General features: G+C 34.1%; 1 protein-coding gene across 1 annotated transcript in view; it reads left to right on the top strand.

Moving 5' to 3' along the window:
* Window positions 1-3,474: 3,474 nt before the first annotated feature.
* LOC123873283 overlaps window positions 3,475-22,852 on the top strand; it is a 272,851-nt gene continuing 253,473 nt past the window's right edge. The window contains exon 1 of the mRNA XM_045918073.1: window positions 3,475-3,853. The gene's annotated coding sequence lies outside the window, so the exon portion shown is untranslated. The remainder of the gene's footprint in view (window positions 3,854-22,852) is intronic.

The raw sequence follows: 22,852 nt of genomic DNA, 5'->3' as shown, positions 1-22,852 counted from the left end.
AGAGGCTTTCCATACCTAATTTGTCTCGCCAGTCTCACCTAGTTGTTTTACATACTAAATAGATAGATTTATTTATATTATATTGACTTTGAGGTCTGACTTCTATTTGGGGTCCGAGATTCGATTTGGGGCACGCACCTCTAAGGGTGAGTGAGATCTATAGAGCGCACTCTGATTTTGCTTAGATTTAAGACAGAGTTAAAACGAGACAGATGTATATCTCTCCCATAAATCTGTCTCATTTTAACCGAATCTTAAGTCTGAGTGCGCTCTATAAATCTCACTCTAGATTTTCAGAGCTATTGTAGGTAGGTACGTTTGAAACAATAAATATCATTTGTTTTAACGCCGAAGGAAGGATCTTGAAGACACCTGCCTGCCTGAAAGTTCCTCATTATGTTCTCAAAGGAGTGTAAAGTCTGGCAATCCTTCCTTGACTGGAATGGTATATTATGGTCAAACCCTTCTCATTCGAAAACCATGCTCAGCTGTAGTGGGTTGGCGATGAGTGATGTAAGTTGATTAAATTGAATTAACACTTTTATTATCTAAAGATTCCTAAGAACCACGTGGTACTAGTGACTAGGCAGAAATATTTGCCTGCCTAATGCGTGCTATACCAAAATAAAAAAAAAATGTTTCTTCAACAAGTTGTTCAGAAAATCTTTAGTTAGGCAGTGCTTTTACGCATCTATGAAGTGCGCACTTAAGTTCAAAACCTATTTTACGGTATGTAATGTGTAGGTAACTTTGGTTGTTAATGAAGCCAGTGCCAGTGTATCTATCTAATTTGGACGCCGCATACGAAGGCGAGCCTGAGTAACTGCACTAAACAGTTTTATTGCCCTATCACACTAGCGCAAGCACTTATTAGGAGCTTCGTCTCTACGTTTAAATTGATACCCAAAAAGAGCACCATATTGACATAATATGAATCATATATTACGCAGTGCGCATGATTCCCTAGACAAAAAATTCTATATATTTATCTTTTCCACGGTCAAAATAATCCCCTATTGTTTCATAGACTTGGCCGGTATCGTGCAATTCTTTAACGATACCTACCTAAATCTGGAATTACTAATATTGCTCTCTTAATACGCTAATAATTTTGGTAGCATATGTAAGAGACTTACAACTTACACCAATAAGGACTGTTTGGATACATTTTTCTCAATACCTACGTGGGTGAGCCTGTTTTTATTGAAACATATTTAGTAACATCTGAAAGTTAACTTTCTTTGGAGTCCCATATAATATAACATATTATGTTTAAATTACAGACATTCGCAACCGCGAGTGTGATATAACCCTTGATGCCACAAAATAAGTTTATATTCGTGTACTACTGATATCATAATGTTATATTTTGGTATGTAGGGCAAAGATTTTTATCCACACAATCATATCAATTCGTTAAAGTGAAATGCATTTAAAAGTAGCTGTACGAGATAGCTGTAAGTGCTCTTAAAAGCTCATTGTAATAATATAACATCTTTCGTTTGTTTCTCGTTAACATCATAGTTATTCAAATTTTTAAATAAAAAATTGTACCTACTAAATATAAAATAAATTGATAATACTTTTTTCCAGGAATATGGTACGTCTACGTGTACCTACTACCTAAATTATACAAAATAGTTCGGTAGGTACCTACACATCCTATCTTTGCTTCGTTCTTTGAGATTAGCTATACGTAGGGTTGCCACCTGCAACTTCTTGATTTACGGGCTACCAGCATCAAAAACACGGGTTTAGATTTTCTTATGGGAGAAAGTGTTTTACATAGTTTTTTTGAATAAGTAAGTATTCTTTAAAGAAACATCTTTTATAAGTTCTTTATTTTGTAAAACAAATGTATAAAAATTTTAGCATTTTAACTTAAAATTACATTTAACTTGTAATTCATCGTTTCGGTTACTCGGGTATTGGCCTATTGGTGCACAACGAAGATAACAAAACGTCAGGGTTTGGGTTTGCCAGCCAGCTAAGGCTGAATTTGTAAAAAATACGGGAGCATTATGTACCCCGTATTTTATTTTCGATTTACGGATTTCTTTATTATACCTTGAAATACGGGGTAGCTCGTAAAATACGGTCAATCTGACAAAGCTATACGTCTGTTCGGATGAAGCAACTCGTAGAATTGGGATAGTACCTCAGATAGCTGTAAGTTTGCAAGTTTTATCTCCAATCAATATAAAGTGTACAAGTAGGTACCAAATAGCCTACTAGTACTAGGTAGATATATGAAAGTCCTGTGGTCAACCGTACTTATCCATTTTGTGGAAACCTGTACCATTCAGAGGTTATTTGAGACGTTATGCCACTCGTTACCTACTAACCCGCAGTTCTTGTGACTTGTGGTTTATTAGAAAACACATTGCTAGCATTGTGGTAGTTATTTTATTATTGCTAGCGTTCAAGTAAAATAAAATATTGGCAAAGTGATTCCGGGCTATATTAATATCTGATATTTTAGTATTTTTTCCAGTAAATTAAATGATTTTTAAGGACAGATACTTAGGGGTTTAAAGTTGAGTGATTTTTTTCATAAAAATTAAATGATTAAAGAATAAATAAAATATTTTTTGTATGTATACCTAGCTTGATTTATTTTTAACATGTAGGTATTCAATTAGGTATGTGAAAGTCTTTCCTATAATGGTAAATTAGAAGTTTGAAATTTTCGATTTTTCGGTGCAAACGTAAGAGTCAATGTCACTCAGTAGGTATGAGAAATTATATTTTGTCTTTATCTTAGACAGATATTGAAATTAAAAAAGTTATTGAACGAACGCGGAACGAACTTCACAAATGCCGCCAAAAGCTTATGTCATCAGCTGTCAGTTTCTTGTAAAATGGAAGGCCTATGAAGGTCTTGAACCTATGAACATAATTTATTATTAAGTAGTGATTTTTAAATTGAATAAATAAGTGAATTTTTTATTTGAAGTTTTAATTAACATGGGTAACTATACATAAACCAATAAGACAATTATTTTTGTTCAGAGGAAAGTTATCGTTACACTGAATGTAACAGCCGTAGAGCCCATAGATTGCGTTAACTTGATAAAAATCCGTTAAATCGCGTGTTCATGACGCGGGAGCCGTAATAATACAATAAACAAAAAATAAATGAACTCCACAGTCCACATCTTGGGTACATAATATATATCATTATTATATTCACTGACTTCAACAGCGCTCTCTAACGAAAACGGTCCATATTACATCGGGCCTTACAGACAATCATATTCTGTGCAGTTTCAATTCAAACTTATCAAAAGATTTCTAAATAAAAGGACAAGTTTACTATTCATAAACTAGAATGTGCGTTTGAAGAATGAAACAGTCGTAAGTAGTAGCTGTAAGTTCTGAAATGGTGGGTAAGTAAAGGGTCATTGCTGATTTGGTTCTCATGTCCACCGCTAGATGGACAGCTGCGCGCTCGTGAAATGAGATTCAATATGGCGGCACCATTCGCCTCTGGAACAGGGCGGGGAGAACAGTCGTTGATTTGCCACTACGACATCTACGCGTATTTTTGACGAAACATTCGTCTTCGTGAATTGAACGCGGGTGATATTGTGAAATAATCGTGTGTTTCTGTGTTAATTCATGCTGTTTGTGTTATTGTTTGTGCGAAATGGTGATCTAGTGGTGTGTAACGTGCAAGGACTTTAGGGTAACAATGTCTAGCAGTTGACATGTTTATCTGTGTCGTGTGTGAAGATTTTCCCTTCGCGTGAGGAGGTGTGGTGCGTTAGTGTGCGCGGTGCGGCTAGTGTGCGTGCCGCGGCCGTGGTTACGCGAGGATCCAATGATGGATTGCATTTCCTCGGATGTATAGGTAAAAATCACTAGCTGTACTTCCAACGAGAGTAATCATAATCACCCGCCCTGCCATGCACACAATAAGAATGGTTTCGGTCTCGTTTCAATGTGCTTTGTTTTAAAACGTAGCTAGACTTTTGTATAGTAGCGCATGTATATTGGTGTAAGAAGATGTATCCTTGAATCGATAGGGCTTAGTTTGCGAAATATTCAGTTTCTTTATACTTTTTGTATCCTCTTAAGAGCTAAGGAGGTCGAATAGACCTTGAATCTATTGTTCTCCTTACAAATTGTTTTTCTTTACAAAGAACTGTGAGACGTGTAAATCGTTTAGACATTCATCTTGAGTTTTTGTTTGTTATCTCTTCAAGATTCCTATTTGAACAACCTAAACTATAACGTAATTGCCAGTTAAGTTGACGCTTATATAATTGAAAATATCAGAAAATAAAACAAACGTACGAAGCTTTTTATTAAAAGTGATTCAAACGCCATAAAGTCTTGCTTTCACAAATGAATCTTAATTCATTACATTCATGCAGAGTCGCGCCAGAATATGGTTCCCCTCGCTCTGTTCACTGCCTCTGGTTATCAGCTTACAAAATGACTAAAGCTATCCCTCTCCAACAAACAGCTAATCTGTATATAACCGTCTCTTTTCGGCGCATATTGCGCGTTTTTCTTCTTTTACCGCGTCATATGCCAGTGTTAAACCATGAGCATAGTTTCGAGTGTTTGAAAAGTAAAGTCGATTCAATACCCTTTCATCGTCGCAAGTAGAGGCTGGTATCCCCGATGCGGGAATTTGACCTTAATTGATTGGAAGTTCTTTGTTTAAGGGTTCGGGAGGTAATACTAATAAGGGGTATGTTAAAGGCACTGCGCATCTAGACGGCGCAGTCAGACACTCGGTACCCGCCCGTGTCGCACGTGGCTTCCTTGTGGACGACCCGCCGCCGTCTCTATTGTGTTGACAAGTGCGACAAATGACTGTATTATATTATTAATAGAAGTGATAATAAACGGAGATCGTAAGTTCCCACTTGCTCCATTTAATTATCATAATAATTACAGCATATCTGGATAGCTTATAACAGCTAAATTGTTGACAAAAACCCACGTATAAGAGCAAAAAATGGTCCTTCGAGTCTTGATATATTTGTGAATGATGAATGTAAATGTTTTTAGGCATGAGATTCTGTAAATGATGAATAAAAATCACTTGTTTTGATAAAAGTACGTAAATATAGTAGATGACCTAGCAAATGCTAAAGTTGTCAAAATAAACCTGTTTAATAAATTTGTAAATGCTGATGTTGTTTTAAATGTGTAGGTTAGAACTGTGAAAGTAAGAGTTGTTATTAATTCATTACTGAAAAACAAAATATTATATGCTAATTATCATAATCATCATTACGAGGTTACGAGCATCATCACAGACGGCCTGTGGATCACCACAGTTGAGAGCATTATCACACCCAGTCCTCCGACTTCAACCTTCACCGTTAACCGCTTTCCGCCACCCTCTTTATATTGTCAGTTCAGCGTGCCCCACGCAAAGCTTGCTAGTTGTTACGCGGTACGTAAATACTTATGTACTCGTACATGAGTCGTATTTCAGAGTACGGTAAAACAGGAATCCGTAATTACCAAAAAAATAATACGGGGTAAATGAAGCTCCCGTATTTTTTACAAATTCAGCCGGAGCTGGCTGGCGAAACCAAACCTTGAAATTTTGTCCAGTAGATGGAATATTATGTTCCTAGTGCGACAATGCGACTATGAAGGCGGAATTACAAGTTAAATGTTTTAAAGATTTTCATACATTTGTCTCCTCGCAGAATGAACGGCTTTTAAAAGCTGTTTCTTCAAACAATACTCTAAGTATTAAAAAAATATCTATGTAAAACACTGTTTTCCGTAAAAAAATCTAAAACCCGTAAATCAAGACGTGGCAGGTGACAACCCTATTACATTCATCATAATAATTGTATCAAACATCAATAATAACTACTCTTCTAGACACTTGACTAGACACGATTTGAACGTTCACTGAATTATTTAATATACTATATAGATACTAAGAATGTATATTGTATACATTAAAAAATAATACGATATCCGAGATACATAATAGTTAATGAATAAATTCTAAGGTGAAACATGGCTTATTTCATTTTCATCCTTATTGATTCAATTTGAAATAGTTTGCAAAAAATATATATCTACCTACCTACTTAGCTAGGTCAGCGTTTAGTTTTATACTGCGTATTGATGCTTTTGCGAATTCAATTTACCAAGCCAACATTTTTGTTTGCGTGCTTTTCGCAACAACTTGGCTTGTTTAATTGTCAAGGTCGCAAGATCTTCAGCAAGACCATTCTATGGTTCTAATTTATTTTATCATTCGCGTACAAGAACTATACTATATAATTTATATGCTGCTTTGGTTAACTTTAAAGTTTAGCTCGTTTATAATTGTCTTGATGTATTATCATCCAAACGAATTACATTATCTCATATTTTATTATTGGTATGTTTTTATTTCTCTAGTCTAAGTTGATGTCAAGGCACTTCTTACCATATAGTAAGTATAAATGTTAAGAAGGGTCTCTCCGTCACTCGTAAGTTCTCACTTCAAACAAACGTAGTTCCAATTTCATTTGAATATTAAGCATCCAAAGTCCATAAAATTTTGCAGACATATTCTAGAAACTAATATCTATATCTGTGGTTTTCCAGATTTCTGTTAAAATATTCGGTTTCAAAGTTACGCGGTCTTAAAAATTTTCATACAAATCTTTGAGCCCCTGTAATTTTAAAACTACATATTTTTAGAAAAATCTAAAACACCACAGACACAGATATTAGTTTCTAGAATATGTCTGCAAAATTTCATGGACTTTGGTTGCTTAATATTCAAATGAAATTGGAACTACGATTGTATGAAGCGAGTGACGGAGAGAGCCCTGTTAAATAACGAGTGAAATATACCTGCCTACTTAATTGTATAAGTTTTAAAAGCGTAATATCTACATAAGTCTAAAGCAGAAGAGCTTTGATAATGTTACGCAATAAGTACTTTGCTCAAAGGACAATGATGTAGCCAAAGTTAACCTAAACTTTGGATAACTTGCTATTTCTACTATTTCCTTCAGCATTCTATCGTCTACGCTGAGCTCTCCATTACTAATGATATCAGATGGTAACCCGATACCTACCGATAAAGTTTTCATTCAATAGTAGGTATTTTTAACACCTTGACATTCTTTCGTTGCATTCTGAAATAATATAGTAATTACGAGTAATACCTGTTTCGTCGTAAAATATGAATGTGAAACATTTATGAAACATTATGGATTTTTTACGTAAAATTTGATGTTTCACGTAAATGTCCTTCAGTTTTAAAATGAGTAGACGTATCTAGCTACTAGAATTATTGAAATTTTATGATTTACATTTTCATTTTTAACACAGCATACTAATTCTTATAATAAACAAAATTAGTTTAACACAAAACAGTAAAGTTTTGAACTAAGAATGTTCAAGGAATGATGTCGATTGTCTTCAGAATATTTAAGTAAAGATTATTTTACTTAAATAAAAACTAAAACAACCGACTCCTTGGAATTTCTACTAACTTTTAAAAACATTCCTTTACTTAGCAGGCTTCTCAGATAATTAAGGTTGAGGGTCAGACATTGTGGAACATTATCAGTGTAAGAATTTTATCAATGCTGTATACCTACATTATGGACATTTGCTACTGCATTATTTTTTCATTCTTTATAATTATTTGCTGCACCAAATGACTTTAATGAGACATTATTCTTCTGACAGGCACTTAAGCACATATTTGTTCTGTTTAACTTAATTATACATTTCAGTTAAAAAAACGATGATTCTAACGATTACTATGTTAGTGTCAACAATGCAATTGCTCTACACCAGTATGATTGAAATAAATGAAGAATTTGTTAGAATAAGCTGCTCCAAGTTCGCACAAATGTCGGATAAGTTTATCTCAGTTTGCAGCAGAGCTCTGGAATCCTAAAGCAATTCAGACACAGACAAACAACGGGCAGGAGATGAGTGTTTGATTTCCAAACAAATACTTGACCCTTCTCGGACGCCGCAAACCGAGGATTGGCTTGCGAACTCGCAAAATTGACATCCTAGTATTGTCACCGACATCCTTTATCGTGCTCCGGACGTAAAGAAACAAATATAGGGTTATAAAAGAAAAGCTATTCTCGCTACAAAAGTAGAGATTTTTATCCCTTGGCCAAGAGCAGTTTAATTAATTTGTTCCAACATCTAGTAAAGTTTTACATTTAATTAATACATTCTTGCTTTACCTTTGCTAAAATTGATAAAAATAAGTTAACAGTCAGTTTTCTCACCGGACACAGTGCTTTTTATGTAATATTTCATGCGAATTGTGAAACCAGCTCCCATTACTACTAAACTATGGGATTTGTTCAAGGGGCGTATAAACCAATTCCAGAAATTCAGCAACATATTTGCGGTTTCTCTGGTACAACAAAATAATGGTTATGGGTCGCGGGCGGTATGGTGACACTAATCCGATAAATAAATTGATCGCTTACAAAAGTTTAAATACGTGTAATAACAATTTAAAATGTATTTAAGTAAGCTACCTGTGCCATGATAATAACATTTGCTAAATAAACAATTTTACCGACGATTCTCGATTGCTTTTGACATGTTCAGACTTACAAATAAGATTATAATTTCGATATCATTTTAAGCCGTTCTCTAGCTCGAATTCAATTAGGTAAGCTACCGACATTTTATTGAATAAAACTCGCATTTTACGTTTCTTTAGTAGGTATAAGTGGTAAAGAACTTTTTTAAAAGATTTTCATTGAAAGAAAATTCTGGTGCAATTAATTATAAAAGTTTATAGAGGCTAACTTAAACGTAAATACCTATCTCAAATGTACTTTTACCTTACTTAATTTTACAAAATGATTTGTATTCAGAAGCTTGCGTCAATAAGTAAACGAAAAAATATACGCCACGCGAAAAAATTACATAATATGTGAATGAAACTAATAACACCTAATAACTCCTATTCGGAGGATATACATTTCTATAATTTTATTTAGTCGGTGATAAGAAAAAATGTATATAGGAACTTCATCATCCTGTTATATTAAAAAAATCTCATTTAACTAGAACTAGAATAACCTCTATGAACGACATTAATGTAAGTACTTGGTAGATAATAATATTAACTGCAGCTTCTGATAAATAGTTACAGTTAACTGCTTCAACCCAGATACTCTTATCATTTTTATTTAAACAAAGAGGATTATTGCTAAAGGCTACTAAAATTAAATTCAGCTAAACTATTGCGTTAAGTCTTGATAACTTAATGAAGTTTGCTCAGTTGTAACAAACTGGTAAATAGTAAATTAATATAGTTGTAACTGTAATAAGTTTTGTTTCTCGGCCAACAGTAGTGAGACTTCATCGTGGAACTCTGACTTGCAACGTTCAACTCGCTCGAGAGTAAATTATTTAGACATTTACACTCAATCGTAGCTTTCTTTGGAAACGGTTACATTATGCTTTTTTTAACCCCCGACCCAAAAAGAGGGGTGTTATAAGTTTGACGTGTGTATCAGTGTATCTGTCTGTGGCATCGTAGCTCCTTAACTAATGAACCGATTTTAATTTAGTTTTTTTTTTGTTTGAAAGGTGGCTTGATCGAGAGTGTTCTTAGCTATAATCCAAGAAAATCGGTTCAGCCGTATCAGCTCTTTTCAAGTTACTGTAACCTTCACTTGTCGGGGGTGTTATAAATTTTTAATTTACACTAATTGTTACTTGATGATAACATTGTCATGAAAAATTGTTTAGTATGTAGACTAGTTTCGCGAAAGGATCTGGAAAGTAGCGCATTATTATCCAAAGAAAACTTCTACCATTATGTGAAAGGGGTCAAGATCTTCAGCAATGTGGAATACGTATCACAGAGACGGAGACTACTCTTTTTCTTTTTATTTATCTTCTTTTTCGTCTTGTAATTTTATTTATTTGTGTATTTATTTACTTCGCTGGCTCAGTAATCCAAATCCAAATAATCCAAATAGAAAGAAAGAATTTGCTTCTCATGTCCACCCAGTCCCGCTTCTTGCCAATCGGGTCTTGCAGGTCTTCCCATTGTTCATCCAGTCAGCAATACTTATGGCATCTAACAGGAGGTTGATCTACTGGGCGATCCATGGCCTTAGCAATGTACGATATTCTTCCATCTTTTTTTAAGTGATTAAGTGTGGGGTCTCTTCTTTCAAGTTCGTGAATCTTCTGTTTCTTACTTTGTTATTATTTACCTGTATTAATGTCACCATTTTGTAGACTACCTACGTATGCTTTAAAAGTTCATGTCTTTGGTATGTGTTGAAAAAGAACATATTATTATATATTTAATATGGGGTCAGAACCAGAAGTGGTGTACCTATAAGTAAGTGAATTCGGTCGCTTCATTGCTAACCATTACTTCGTATTGGTAGCCTGTCAAATCTGGATTAATAGATAAGAAAAGCTTTGTAAAGAACATACTTATATAAATAAAGCCGCAACAATGCAAAAAAAAAATATAAATATATAAGTACAGGCAAGTGTTATTTCAAATAAATAATATTAATATAATCTTCTCTTCATCACAACTCACATTTGATTTAAATTGTTGTTAAGGTAGCATTAAGTACCCATCGATTTATATTATTTAGACTTCTTCTAATTTAATTTTAATACTTAAAAGTCCTAAGAGCATCTTATATTTAGTTTGCGCGGCGATTCGCACGCTAGTTAAGAGTGGGCAGAAAAGTTTTTAGCCAAAGATTAGGTACCGCTTGTGCTTGCTTTTGCAATAGGACCTTGTCTTTGCAAGCTTTCGTATTTTTGCAACAGAGATCGGTCTGCCTAAAAGTGTTGTAAGTAAGTCTGTGTTAAGTAAAATCTTTATAGAATGTATTTATTTTTCCTCGCACTATAATATCTAATTTATCCATTTCTTCTACAAGAATTGTTATCTGATAAGTAGTTTTTGCTATGTTTTTATCGTCCTTTCATTTAAATAATTTAATTAATTCTCTCGTAAGTTATGTAAATGACCTATTTTATTGAGTTTACTGGGTTCGATTTATCAGTCTTAACTTCTAAGCAAGATCCTCGAAAAATTTATGAACTTCCCTTATCGAAGCTCGTTTAGCTTAAGTATTTATTGTTACGGACGTGCTTGCCGAATGAGCGGCTGAGCGCTAACTGTATGAACACGGATATATAATTTTGAAATTAAACCAGTGACTGCGCAAGATCAAAATAAAGCAAAATACGTGAAAATTTTAATTTATTTTATTTTTTATACTACGTATTCGTACAATTTTGATATTTTTCCTGACCTGCATTTTGAGATGGATACCTATTTATTTGCTAACGGAATATATTAGATTATTATTAGAAGGATAAAATCGGTGCGTATAACGTAAACAGAGAAAAAATAGTACCTAGACTCAACCCTAAATCGTTAATTATGTGTGAAGAGACGACGGAAAATCGTTCTTATAGTTTCAGAAACAATGATTTTCATCAAAAACTTTACCCACGTTCGGAGATAAAGGACCTTAATCTATGTTTATCAGTTTGTAGTTCATTTTGACTACAATAGATACCGAAAAACCCTCATATTTGTAACATATTTGCAAAGCATTGCAAGCACATTCTTTAATTTAGCAGTTATTGCGTAAAATTAAATTGCGATTTAGAGCCTCTTAAAATTATTGCTTTGAAGAAAAGTTCAAGGGGAGACTATTTCTATAGGGAATCTTTATATTCTAAAAAATATATTCATTAAAATTAGTAGGTAGGTACTTAATTTGGTTTTAATGATAAGCATATAAAAGATAGGTACCTACTTACGTATATTTCGTTAATAACCATATACTTATCGTATGATTGTTAACGAAATTGTTATGTATTAACAGTTATTTTAATAAATAATATCCGCCCGAGGCTAAAGATACATCATAATAATATATTATAAGTGAAGTGAACCCGATTACAAGCGGCACGGAGGAAAGGACCGGATAATGTTTTGAAGAACATTACGGTTAGGTTCAAATCTTAATTCATATTATTTCTACCATAAATTAATTAAAGACTGAACACAATACCACTGCTAGTTAACCGACTTCCAAAAAAGGAGGAGGTTCTCAATTCGTCGGGATCTTTTTTTTTTTTTTTTTTTTTTTTTTTATTTTTTTTTATATTTTTTATGTATGTTCCCCGATTACTCAAAGACCCCTGGACCGATTTGGAAATTTTTTTTTTGTTTGAAAGGATATACTGTGCAGGTGGTCCCATATAATTTTGGTGAAGATCTGATGAATATCTTCGGAGATGAAGAACAGAACTCCTCAATGGATAGGAGCAAATTGCTCGCGATCAGTGTAATAGCTTAGTAAACAGTATGGTTTTAACTGGGCACAGCATATTATAGTACAGTGGGGCCACTAAAAATTGTGAAATAAAAAATTTTCAAAAGAAAAATAAAACCGACTTCAAAAACGACAAACACTAAAAAGTAAAAAATAACTTTTGTTTAGCTACACGTGTAATGCACCTAGGTATGAAGTCGGGCGAGCTTCACTCTTGGATTTCTAATTTTGTTTTAATATGCTCGCTCGACTTCATACCTAGGTGCATTACACGTGTAGCTAAACAAAAGTTATTTTTTACTTTTTAGTGTTTGTCGTTTTTGAAGTCGGTTTTATTTTTCTTTTGAAATTTTTTTATTTACTTAATTATTTATTTAGAAACACTTATAATTACTACATAACTTACATACCTACTATAGACACAATGACATTTAAATCGATAATAATAATTAGTGTACACAACGTTTGCAATTATTTTAGCGAAAACAATAAAACTATATAAATACAAGTGTTAATTAATTAACACGTAATTAAGTTATTTCCTGATACATCTCTTTTCTTTTCCATTTTTCTTTATTTTAACTAAGTAAATATGGAAAGCTTATTTATACAATTCTCTGCCATAATAAGAATGAAGTGAAGTGTAAATTAGATGAGGCTGCTAATGTTTCTCCTCTTTATTTTGTAATCTCATTTTAAAAGTTATTATACTTAATTATACTATTTAGCTTCCTTAAAAGTCTATTAATTTTGTAAATATAAGCTTGTGTGTAAGTTTTAACTAATTTGTACTAAGCAAAACTTTAATAAGCACAGCATATGTAAATTAATGTAAATTCGAGACATGCAATGTTGGTAAATTATTATGTTTCGTAAATGAAGTGAATCCGAATAGTGGCTTTGATTTACTTAATCCTGATTCAGGGGAATCAGGATCATTTCCTCTGAAAGAACCAAATGATTTTTAAATAACGTTCCGATTCACTTTAGTAATTAATCTTAATCCACATAACTTCTGTAAAATATTTAATATCAATCCGAAACACGCTCTGTACACGTTTCGTAAACCAAGAGAACCCGATTACAAGTGGCTTTCATTTAATCCTGATTCAGAGGAAAGGACCGAATGATGTCTAAATAACGTTCCGGTTCACTTTATTTCGTAAATCCACGTTCGCAAAGTGGTTTTGTTTTCTCGTGCGATAACAACTGCGTGCTTGGTCTATCTTGGCGCGACCCAACTTGTTAATGTTTTGTTATAAAGTTTAATGCTGTTTCCCCGAGCGTACTCGGAAATAAATGCGCAGCGAAAAACGAAGGTAAAGACGAGCTGTTACAGACCACGCTGGTTCGTGCTTCACAAATTGTAGCGATTGTAGATAAGACTTTGTAAGTTTTGTCGTCGTAAATGGGCTTTGTGTCAAATTAAATTATTTTATGACGCTGATTTCGATTCGAATATCAACGAAAACGAGAGGTGAACACAAGTGATGTTGTACACATAAAAGCTTTGTGATTTACAATTTGTACTGAAGTAGTTTGTTGTTGATAAAACAGTTTTAGTCGTAGAAAAGCTTTGTAAGCGTTGATTGATGATAAAAATGATTTGAGTAATTATATATTTAATAACGACAGCATCTGAACAAGTGTAAATAAAAAAAATATAACACCCCTGAAAAGTGAAGGTTACAGTACCTAACTAGAAAAGAGCTGATAACTTTCAAACGGCTGAGCCGATTTTCTTGGATTATAGCTAAGAACACTCTCGATCAAGCCACCTTTCAAAAAAAAACTTAATTAAAATCGGTTCATTAGTTTAGGAGCTTCGATGCCACAGACAGATACACACGTCAAACTTATACCACCCCTCTTTTTGGGTCGGGAGTTAATAAATAGAATAATTTCAGTATAGTTAATTATTATTATTATTAGTACCTATCTATCACGAACCTGCCTATTATATGGAACGCTTATAGGTGCTTTAAAATCTGTAGGTATACTTTAAATGGACTTATAATCCACTTATCTGATCCTAACATTATTGTCAAAATCTTATGCATACTTACCTATTTATGAAAACTAATTTTATCTGTCTATCTGTTCGTTAGACATGCGTTCGTGCATTGTTCGTTCGATTGAGAATGTTCGTCAATTATTGTAGGGACTTGCGGGAAATTTTGTGATATACAACTTATAATAGGTGGTGCGGAAGTCACATTACATCGCATGCTAGGTATTAAAAAGTGCTTTTTAAGGTAAAAATGCATTGTGAAGCAGGTATAAATGTGTTCTACAATACAATATTTTTCAAATACCTAGTGGTTCAGTTTATTTTAAAATTTGGCAAAGCGAAATATAATGCTATTGCCCCAAGCGTATCTACCTACTCGGAAATAAATGCGCCACGAAAATGGAATGTAAGACAAAGTGCTGTAACAGACTGTTTTACAAATTGTTACGATTTCGAATAAAAGTTTTGTTTAGTCGTAAACAGGTTTTGTCAGTATCAAAGTGAATTTTTATGAATAACTACACGCGTAGGCAGGATTCTAGATATTACTTAGAAACAGCACCGCAGCAAATTACCTAATTAATAAAATTTTATTCAGCGAAACACTAAGGAATTATAGCAAAGCACTGTAGCTTCAGTTTACACTTTTTATACACTATCTTCTCTTCTCTAAATAGTATTTAGAAGTAAATTGATCTATTTCATGTAAGACAGCTCGTGCCACTAATGATAATATATCAATACTCTACCATCGGTTCGGAAAGAAAATTCTACTGTTTTACTAGGCTATAACCGCTTTTCGATTTTAGTGCTGTATTTCAACTAGAGAGGAGAGCCTAGTTGGTAATAAATTCTTAAAGAAAGAGGAATGTAAAGACAAAGTGCTGTTATAGATTACGTTGCTTCGTGCTTTACAAATTGAGGTGATTGTAGATAAAAGTTTTCTAGTCGTAAATGGGTTTCCTTGGAATAAATGGGATTATTTTTATGACTCTTATCACTTTGTGCCCATTAATTGCCTCGACCTATATTCTGTCAATTTTTTTATGATACTCAAGGGAGCGGTAAACTTAGGCAGTGATCGAAGATTTGGCTTTTGACTATCTAAAAGTCTAGGATTTATAAATCGCAAGTTTTTTGCAATTTGTATGCGTATTCAGGTTTTTGAAATATTCTATCGAAATTCCTTTCTTAGTGAAGTCTTCAATGCAGAGAAAACCTACATGCTAAATCTCTAGTTTCTAGCTTTGAGCAGTGAATGTACATTATATTGATATATCAATCTATCAGTCTCTATTTTATTATTATAGATAGACTGATGACCACATTACCAATCCTTTGTGTCACGCTCTCTGCGTCGTACTCCATTTTTGAAGATCGTGAACCCTTTCCATTTAGGTATCACTTAATGGTGAGAGGTTTTCTTATGATAATAACGCGCTTACTTACTTATCCTTTAGATTAAGGATTGGTCTCTGTTACGGCCAGATCCTTCCGTATGTACCTAAGTATGACGACTTCCCTTGGTGCAGTAGTAAGCGCTGTGGTCTTATTGGCGGGAGCTCCCAGGTTCGATTTCCAGCCGAGGTTTGGAATTTTATAATTATTTAAATCTCTGGTCTGGTCTGGCTTCGGCCGTGGCTTGTTACCACTCTACCGGCAAAGTCGTGCCGGCAAGAAATTTTGCGTTCCAGTACGCGGCCGTGGGGCTAAAGGGGTTTAATAAAAACTGCCATACCCCTTTCAAGTTAGCCCGCTTCCATCTTAGACTGCATCATCACTTATTACCAGCGCATATATTACCTATATTGCAGTCAAGGGCTTACTAGTATCTGAATAAAATAAAATAACACAGTCGGGCTAAACACTTTTTTCTCTACACTAAGAACAATATATCTACTTGTCTATAATGCAAGTTTAAATAGTACAAATAAGTGCAAATAGGTTTGTGCCAATAGGACGTGTTTCAATAGAAATGCTAACAATAAATTGTCGACGACGACGCGTCGCAATTGCCTGGGGTGGGCGTTCATTGAAACGTCCAATGATATTTGTGGAAGTTATTTAAATATTAAAGCATTTCGAATTATTTTATTTGATCGACTAGGTAGCTTTAAACTGAACTACTTTTATTGTTTTAGTATTGGTATGCTATTTCAGACTAGTAAGTAAACGAGTGGTATTACCACGTATTACGTAACTTATGAAACGTAGTAGGTTATTATTCTTCTAGAATTTTTAGGTCCTGCCCTCTATCTTTTTAGTAGGTAAGTAACTATAGTAGGTCAGTACCTATTCTTCTTCCTATATACAAACTCTTCTGTCAAGGATCACTTGTAGAAGATCTCTAATAGAGAATGTGCTTCCCTGTCCACTTCTTATCTTTTTTTCTATTTACTATTACTAATTTTTGGTACTAATCACACTAATATTATAAAGGAGAAAGTTTGTATGTGTGTGTGTGTATGTTTGTTACTCCTTCACGCAAAAACTACTGGACGGATTGGGCTGAAATTTAGAATGGAGATAGATTATACCCTGGATTAGCACATAGGCTACTTTTTATCCCGGAAAATCAAAGAGTTCCCACGGAAATTTTAAAAAACCTACATCCACGCGAACGAAGTCACGGGTATCAGCTAGTAATAAATAATTTAATGAATACTTGTAAGTTGTAAGGTACCTAGGTATTTAACCGAATACAGTAACGCATTTTATTACTTAGGTAAGTATAAGCTGTAACAGTTTTTTTACATTAAATTTTTTCTACTTATCTATCTAGAAATTGCCGAAAATAAGACCCTTAAATATTAAGGAAACTTGAAGCTTTAAGAAAAGTTTCAGTAAACGGCCATCTGTGATATTAATTAAATTAGGCAATAAATAACAAATCGATTGACAAAAAATGTACATGAATGTAAATGAAGATAAAAGCGTTGAAGTCTTTTCCTCCGAAATGTGGTGTCTTGCAAAAATCACACTAATATTATAAAGGCGAAAGTTTGTATGTGTGTGTGTGTGTGTGCGTGCGTGTGTGTGTGTGTATGTTTGTTACTCCTTCATGCAAAAACTACTGGACGGATTTGGCTGAAATTCGGAATGGAGACAGATAACATCCTGGATTAGCACATAGGCTACTTTTTATCCCGAAAAACCAAAGAGTTCCCACGGGATTTCAAAAAACGTAAATCCACGCGGACGAAGTCGCGGGCGTCAGCTAGTAATTCATTAAAAGAAATTTAAATTGGGACTGTAGTTCGTCGAGTTGTTATGTTATTGAAATGCTTGAATAATTAACTAACTCAAAATGTTTTCGGGAATCGACTGCAAGTGGAATTTAGCCCCACTAAAAGTTACGAATTTGCGCTTGGACAAATTCCAACTTTAATAGGAGTCGTAGAATTTAAAACTTTGCCAGACGTCGTTGTTCGAAGGTGTAATTTTTGTTTTGTCAACTGATCGAGAAACGGTAGGAACCTACCTACCTATTCCTGTTCCGTAATTAACTTTTGGGTCGGGGACCCAAACGCTGAAGACAGATTTTGAAACAGAGAATTATTGAATGCAGGCGTAACAGATGAAAGAAAAGATTAAATTGTAGATACAATTTAAGAACATTTCCCTAACTAAACTTATCTTTGACCAAGACAATGGCTATTAAAATCTTTATTCAGCTCAGCCAGGTGACATGATGAACTTTAAGAATCGTTAAGCATTAATAGGGTATAGTAATAACTAGCTGATACCCGCGACTTCGTCCGCGTGGAGTTAGGTTTTTCAAAATCCCGTGGGAACTCTTTGATTTTCCGGGATAAAAAGTAGCCTATGTGCTAATCCAGGATATTATCTATCTCCATTCTGAATTTCAGCCAAATCCGTCCAGTGGTTTTTGCGTGAAGGAGTAACAAACATACACACACACATACACACACACACACACACACACACACATACAAACTTTCGCCTTTATAATATTAGTGTGATAATAAAATATTATCCATATCCATCCATACTTATATTATTTAATAATGCGAAAGTGTGTCTGTCGTTCTGTCTGTTTGTTAACTTTTCTTGGCCCAACAGTTCCCCCGATTTTGATGAAACGACAGAGTTAGCTTATTTCGGAAAATCAAAGAATTCCCACGGGATTTTTAAAAACCTAAATTAATATTCTAATTTCATATTACATTCAATGGCATATTTTTATTCACGTGACATTGGCGAAGTCCACTATTCTGGTGTAGCACTAACACAGAGCACTAATAAAAGCCATAGAGCAAAATAGAAGAAGAAGACCTATTTGTTAAATTGCAAGTTGTGAACATTTTAAACAAACACAATGTAGAGTAATGTGTGTGCTAAGCGTAACGTAACGTTTGTAGTTATTTTTGGTCATAACAAGTTCCACGCAAAAACACAATTTCAGGCTAACTTTTTTATTATTATTGAATGTGGAAACGTGTGTTGTTTGGTTTCATATTGCCAGTTCTTTGTCTGTAACTATTCATTATTATAGCTCACTAAATTGCTCTCACTTTTCTGTTTTGCTCATAATATTTATTATTATTTAGGTATCTGATCCTCTATATTATATATATATATATATATATATATATATATATAATATATTCGTGTAGTGGTTTTTTTATCTATTTCAGATTCAGTCACTATAAGTACTTACTAATTTGTAGTTACCCACTCAAAACCGTTATTAATTTCGAAAGATTTTTAAAGAGTTATAAATACTTAGTACTCTTATCTATATTAAAGAGTCCTAACCACAAAATGACTATTGACTGTTAAATGTACAATGTTGAAGTTCGGGACTCTCTTTACCTCAGCGGGAGGCATTTAGAATGTTATCACTTTATACCTATTAAGCGTTTCGTTTAAAAGAATAACAAGCAGTCTTTAGATTTTTTCATTCGATCTGCTTCATTAAGTTTGATTGTTTACAAAGATTTGGTCCAACGAGCATTGGTTTTACGACAGTGCAACTTTTATACAGTAATTACTCTTGCGAATCACTTTTCGCTCTAGGTAGGTAAATACATACCTACAGTATAAATAAATTATTGTAATTAAATAAACGTTGACTATCGGAATGTGTTATCATAGAATTGCGAAAATAAAGTGCAACCATTTGAGTAGCTTGGTAAACCTATGCAATATCTACAGTACACTGTACAGTCAGCAAGAAAGCTAGGTTTGCACACGCCTAATAAATATCACTTTAATAAAGTCGCTTTGGCGGGAGCAAACTAGCTTTGTTGCTGACTGTACAACGACACCGCTAAGCCAAGGAGTCTGTAAGTAACCGCAAAGTAATGCGCAGGTTTGTCACGTGATCCGTTCAAAGAAGTACAAGATTTGTGATGATTATAAAAATACTTTACCCAACTACCTAGGTCCTAGAACCACGTAGATTAAGTTAGGCATCATTATACTTACCTTAAGGATGAGCCCAATTGGGCATCGTGCAATAAAGGCATTGCAACGCGTTCTTAAGAGACTTGGAACCTTCTAATATAATATGAGCTGAGGGTGATTCACGAAACAATCATATTAAGTGCAAGCTTGCTTCTAATCAATGTGCGCAAACCCTTACCTTAAAATCCTTAGCCAGGTTAAAGTTATTTCAAACTCGCAAATGAAGTTTCAAAAGTACATGTAAAATTCAGTCCTACTCGCGGCAATTAATAAAAAGTTAATTTGAAAACTTGATAGTACACTCTCGACACGTTTTGTTCATCGAGACGCCTTTCGAGTTAAAATTTGCAAGATTGCTTGAATTTATGAGGTGTCATTAAGAAAGTTAGGTCCGTGTCGGTCAAACTTGCAGTCAGGTACCTAGGTATATTATTTTTATCGATATAAACTCGATGTTCTGTCGGCACTTGCCCGACCGCCGAGCGCGTTTTTAGGGTTCCGTACCTCAAAAGGAAAAATGGAACACTTATACTTTGTTGTCTGTCTGTCTGTCGGTCTGTCTGTCTTTCTGTCTGTCTGTCTGTCCGTCCGTCCGTTGTGTCTGTCAAGGAAACCTATAGGGTACTTCCGGCTGACCTAAGTAGAAACATGAAATTAGGCAGGTAGGTAGGTAGGTCTTACAGCACATGTAAAGGAATAAATCCGAAAACTCTGAATTTGTGCTTACATCATTAACAAGTGTAAATTAAAAATTTTCAACACCCCCGACAAATCATTTTCAAATAAATAATTATGTATATCTAGGCAACGTTCATCTTGACAGCTTGACATTTGTCAATTGACACTTGAATATTATGAACCTAAGGGTTATCTAACCTTCTTTTCTACAAGAAAACTAGAAAATAGCTGATAACTTTTAAACGGCTGAACCAATTTTTTTGGATTATAGCTAAGAACACTCTCGATCAAGCCACCTTTCAAACAAAAAAAACTAAATTAAAATCGGTTCATTCGTTTAGGCGCTACGATGCCACAGACAGATACACAGATACACAGATACACAGACACACAGATACACAGATACACACGTCAAACTTATAACACCCCTCTTTTTGGGTCGGGGGTTAAAAAACAATTAAAATGTGTTTTAATTTTCAAAGTAAGATAACTATACCAAGTGGGCTATCCTATCAAAGGGCTTTACGTGTAAATTCTAAAATAGATTTTTATTTATTTTTAAGCAAAATAGTTTTTGATTTATCGTGCAAAATGTCGGAAAAAATGGTCACCGATCAACTATTAATGTAGTTATCACTTTTATTAATTAACTCGGAATCATTCACCGATTGTAGGTACGTTTCTTTAGCGAGAAAATAATCCATAGCTAGTCGCTTCTTTGACGTGGTACGGTCCAGTGTACTTAACTCAACTTTTGTTAGATCAAAATAAATGGAACTATTTTTGCGTCGCGAACACTTGCTAATTATTTTAAGTGCTTAAAATAACACATTCTATAAAGAGAACCTATCAACCTAGTGCTGTTGAGGAAATATCAGAATGTTTGTTAAGCGACAACCAAATGAAATATACGAAGCGCATTAACACTAATGCTCAAATTTAGATCGGCAATTCTCGTTATGGCAAGGCAATGCAAAAGATACTATAATTATACGATCAACAAAGAGGAAGTCAGCGTTGAACAAACGACTATAAATAACCCGGTTATAATGAGATCTCATTGCAGATAAATGGAGATATAAGCGACGAATAGACGAATATTTCCAGCTTCTGACAATCTCTTGCGGGGCTGCCATCATTATTTTATCAATCAATTTATTTTCTATCAGGGCCAATTTATTTTTACTATCAATACTTTTAGGTTATAATGAGATTTTATTGAAGATAACCAATGAATAGACGAACATTTACAGCTTCTGATAAATAATCTTCAGTAGGGTTGCCAGGAATCTTTTGAAAAGCTCAATTTATCTATTTACTATCAGATTTTATTTATTACCCGACTGCGGCAAAGCCAAAAGGAAGGGTTATGATTTTAGCAATCTATGTATGTATGTATGTATGTGTGTATATTTGTATCCAGATTCTGTGTGTTCCACCGTAGCGCCTAAACTACTGGGCCGATTTTGATGAATGAGGTGTCAATCGATTCGTCGTAAAGGTCCGGGTGACAAAGGCTATATTGTATACGAAACAATTGACCTAACGGATGTTACATGAAAAAAGTAGGGGTCTCCAAAATTTTTTTTTTGCTATTGTATCGAGTGGGGTGTCAAATGAAAGAGGAGAAAATTCTAAGTTCATAAATATAAATTTACTACAACATTAAAATATACCAAGAGACAGAAAAACAATTTTACTATAATATTTTAGCGTTTATTATGACGATCGCAGTCGAGTTTTAGTTTTCAACTTTATCTTGTATGAAAGAGAGTGAGCCTTCGTCCGCGTTGTATTACTTAAATATCTTTTTAGGGTTCCATATCTCCAGAAAAGAAAAGGATCACTTCGTTGTCTGTCTGTCTGTCGTATCTAGCAAGACCCTTTAGGGAATTAAAACCTATAAACCTACCGCTAACCTAGATTCTAGAATCACGAAATTTGGCAGTTAAAATATCCTAAAGCGCAAAGTAAAGAGAAAAATCATGAATTTGTACTTACATCACAGAAAAAGTGTTATTTCCAGAATGCTGGTACGGAACCCTTCGTGTTTGAGTCCGACTGTCACTTGACCAGTTTTTTATTATTTAAGTATAGAGCCTATTTCTTAATCTTTACGTAATATTGACCAGAAAATATTTTTTTAACTGTTATCATTAGTTAAACCACATTAACCACTAATTGGTTCCTCAAAGACAACCCTAAGGTAACTTTAAGGCTTCAAGATGGTTTTCATCTAAATATTAAACGCCAATTTACGCTTAATCGCCCGCCACGGTAATAGCGAAAACATCTTTCATTCTCCAGAGTTTTCCGATGACAGTTAATTAAATTATACGCTCAAAATAGGGACCTTCTATCATTCGCCGTGAAATGGACTTATTAAGTCTTCAGAAGAGTTGCGAGAACCTTCTACTCTAACCTAGGG

This window comes from Maniola jurtina, chromosome 16, assembly GCF_905333055.1.
Source record: "Maniola jurtina chromosome 16, ilManJurt1.1, whole genome shotgun sequence".
Lineage (NCBI taxonomy): Eukaryota > Metazoa > Arthropoda > Insecta > Lepidoptera > Nymphalidae > Maniola > Maniola jurtina.
This window is presented reverse-complemented; position numbering and strand designations above follow the sequence as displayed.